Source organism: Arachis hypogaea, chromosome 3 (genome assembly GCF_003086295.3).
Source record: "Arachis hypogaea cultivar Tifrunner chromosome 3, arahy.Tifrunner.gnm2.J5K5, whole genome shotgun sequence".
NCBI classification, from domain to species: Eukaryota; Viridiplantae; Streptophyta; class Magnoliopsida; order Fabales; family Fabaceae; genus Arachis; species Arachis hypogaea.
Genome location: NC_092038.1, coordinates 96,646,518 through 96,650,426, shown reverse-complemented (window position 1 = coordinate 96,650,426; position 3,909 = coordinate 96,646,518). Strand labels below are relative to the sequence as shown.

General features: G+C 40.8%; 1 non-coding gene across 1 annotated transcript; it reads left to right on the top strand.

Annotated features, from left to right (window-relative positions):
• Nucleotides 1–3,005: 3,005 nt before the first annotated feature.
• On the top strand, nt 3,006–3,109 carry LOC112793601 (small nucleolar RNA R71). The gene has a single exon (XR_003198300.1). It is a non-coding gene; the product is annotated as a small nucleolar RNA R71 (small nucleolar RNA).
• Nucleotides 3,110–3,909: the final 800 nt, after the last annotated feature.

The window sequence follows — 3,909 nt, the reverse complement described above, 5'->3', positions numbered from 1 at the left end:
TATATGAATTAGGGAAAAGGACGAATTGCTTTTCACTTTCTTGGAAGTATTCTAGGTGCATTAGGTTGTACAAGTAGCTATCTTTTCATGCAGAACTTCTTTTTCCCATTTGTTAGTTTCAAAGACCTTTGAACTTCCTTTTTGACCAAGCACCGTGCCTCCCCATTTGTCTTTTTCCTCCATTATTATCCTTCCTTTTGTACCTGCACAAACAAACAAATTTGCTATCGTTTTTTTTTTTCGGTCATGTGAATAAGGAAAAGCACTTGCACATGTTTTTCATTCTTTTTGAATTGTAGATCAATGATTAACTTTATGAGCTTATAGCCGTGACTTTTATATGTGTGCACACTTATTATTGGACACCAAACTTAGTGTTTGGTAATGTCTCCTGATGACATGAAATCCATGTTAGTGTCCTTAATGAATGTGCATAATTCTTAATAAATCATAGTCACCTTGACTCTTTGATCCTAAACAATTTCACTACCTAAAGTAATTGAAATCAAAGTATTAAGACATGCAAATGGTATACTTGTCATGAAATTCTAAATCCAGAGGAGCTTCTTGCTTTTCATTAACTGTGTTCAAAAAGGAACACCAAACTTAATGTTTGGTTGTGCACCTTGAATGAAAAACTAAATACAATTTTGCATAAGATTTGGAGATGCCTTCAGGAACACCAAACTTAGAGACCAAATGTATTTTACATGTAATGTTTAGTGCACCTTATCAACGGTTGTCCTGAGGATTCACGTTTATGCATAAGAAACCATGCTTTATTAGATGCAGAGTAAAACAATAAAGAGTAAGGATACTAAAAACATGGGTTGCCTCCCATGAAGCGCTTCTTTAACGTCACTAGCTTGACGGTTGTCCCTTGTTAGGGTGGATTGTAGTGCTTGATGTCTTCTCCTCTTACTATGAAAACGTCCCCATTTGATTCCTTTATGATTTCCAAATGTTCCATAGAAAGAACTTTCCTGATTGTGAACACTTGAGGAAGCTGTGAAGGAATGGTTTTGAGGCCAGGTGGCATTGGCAGATAATGACTTGATATCACTTCATCTCCCGGAGAGAAACCTTCAGTGGGAATTTTCTTGTTTCTCCACCCTCTTGGCACTTTCTTTACAATTCTTCCCTCTCTCTTGAGGACTTCTTCTTTGACTCTTATGCCAGGAGGTTCCTTCTTATTTGTTTCTTTTAATTCTTGTGGCTTTAACTCTTGCAAATCTTGTTTGCCCTCCAAGGACTGTTTTAGAGTTTTAGTTGCTGGATTGCTTTCCTCCGAACAGAGATGGCTACTATCATCCTTAGGCTTTTCAGATTCTGGTTCAGGGTCAGATGCAGGTTTGAAAACATGGAAAATGAGCTGTTCATCATGTATTCTCAAAATTAGCTCTCCTTGTTCTACATCTATGAGCGCTCTAGCAGTGGCTAGAAATGGCCTTCCCAGAATGATAGGGTGTAGGTAGCTTTCCTCCATGTCCAAAATGACAAAGTCTGTAGGGAAGAAATAATTTCCCACTTTCACCAGCACATTCTCCACTACCCCTTCAGCTTGCTTTTGAGTTTTGTCAGCCAGTTGTATGATTACATCAGTGGATCTTACCTCATTCAGTTGTAGCCTCTTCATAAGAGTCAGAGGCATCACATTTATGCTAGCTCCTAGATCACAGAATCCTCTGTCAATTTTTGTTTCCCCTATGATGCAAGGGATATGGAAACTTCCTGGGTCTGTTTTCTTAGAGACTATGTCCTTCTTGATGAGTGCACTGCATTCCTTGTTCATTATTACAGTTTTTCCTCCCTTCAAAACTCTTTTCTTGCTCAGCAATTCTTTCAAATACTTGATATGTGTAGGCATCTGCTGGAGGATATCAAGAAAGGGAATATTGATATGGAGAGACTTAAATGTCTCTAGGAACCTTGAATATGTTTTCCCTTTTTCACCTCCTCCTAACCTCTGAGGAAATGGTGCTTTTGGTTGGTATGTTTCCAGCGTGCCTTCCTTTTGCATATCCTTAGCTTGCTCCGTTTCGCTTTCCTGCTTAGCTTCTTCCACACTTTCTTTCAAGATTTCTGGCTCCTTTTCTGAGGGTCTGATTCCGTCTTCTTCTGAGACTTCCTTCAATGTGGTGATGGCCTTGCATTCTTCCCATCTCACTCCCTTTTTTTCCCGTTTAGGATTCTTTTCTGTGTCACTAGGGAACACTGCAGTTGACTTAGGGGCCTGTTGAGAAAGTTCTCCTACTCGAGCCTCCATCCACTTGAGTTTTTCGCCATGGTTTCTTAAGGTTGATCTCACATCGTCCCTAAAGTTTTTCAACTCACTTATGTCCTGACCCATGTTTACTAACCTTCCTTCTATCCTGTTTAATTGATCTTGAAATTGTTGGTTCGGATTAGGTTGGGCAGGTTGGTTATTTTGGCCATGATATGGTGGTTGGGAGTAAGTGTTTTGTGTGGCTTGGTATGATCTTTGGTTGGAGTTTTGGTATGTGGAATTGTTATGTTGGTTGTGGTTGTAAGGTTTGTGGTTTTGTGGTTGGCTTTGCTGGTTTCCCCACCCAAAGTTTGGGTGGTTTTTCCATCCTGGGTTGTAAGTGTTGGAATTTGGATCATATGGTTGCCTTTGTTGATTTCCCACATAGTTGGCCTCTTCCCAATCACCTCCTTCAGTGCTTACTTCCTCTTGATCTTGTGTGTGTAGTGCAGCCACTTGCTTTGTGTCTAATTTCCTGGTGAGCTCTGCTAGTTGCTTGGCAAACACCTTGTTTTGGGCTAGAATTGTATCCACATGGTTCAGCTCCATCACTCTCTTAGTGTTGTGCCTCTCTGAAGCAAAGTAGTACTCATTCTCAGCCACTGTCTCAATCACTTCAATGGCTTCTTCCACAGTCTTTTTCCTGTTCAATGAACCTCCGGATGAATGGTCTACAGCCTTCCTTGATTCATAAGAAAGTCCATCATAGAAAATATGCAATTGCACCCAGTCAGGGAACATGTTTGGTGGGCATTTCCTTGTCAACTCTTTGAACCTCTCCCATGCCTCGTAGAGAGTCTCACCATCCTGTTGTCTAAAAGTCTGAACCTCAGATCGAAGCCTATTGACCTTTTGTGGGGGGTAGAAACGTGCCAGAAACTTGCTCTCCACCTCATCCCAGGTTGTTAGGCTGTCCCTTGGGAATGATTCCAGCCACTTAGCTGCCTTGTCCCTAAGTGAAAATGGGAACAAGAGCAGTTTGTAGGCATCTTCCTGGACTCCATTGGACTTCACTGTGTCACAAATTCTCAGGAATTTGGTGAGATGTTGATTTGGATCTTCATTAGCACTCCCACCAAATGAACAATGGTTCTCCACCAGTGATATTAGCTGTGGTTTGAGTTCAAAATTGTTGGCCTGAATGGGTGGTTTCTGAATGCTACTACCACAATTCCCAGAGGTTGGGTTTATGTATGAACCAAGAACCCTTCTCTCAGGAATGGCATTGTTTCCATCATCCCTCTCATGGTTGTGAACTTCTCTATCCATGTTGAGATCTAGAGCTTCCTCAAAGTTGTCCTCAGATTCTCCTTCAGATTCTTCTTCTCCCAGTACCCTCTTCCTTCTTGCTTCTCTTCTAAGTCTATGAAGGGTCCTCTCTGGTTCGGTATATGGAGGGGTTGATGTCTCTCCTCTCCTACCTGTCATACAAGAACACACCACAAGCAACAACCAAGTGGAATACTCTTGGTTAATGGAAGAGTATGGTTAGAGCAGTTGAGGACTTAATTCAAATAGTTAGTGGGTCAGTGAGTTAGTTGCTTGAAATGAAAGGCATAAGAAAGAAAAAGCAAATAACAGAGTGCAGAAATTAAAATTCAACAAGTAACTTGAACTAAATTAACAAAACAAAAAAATTGCTC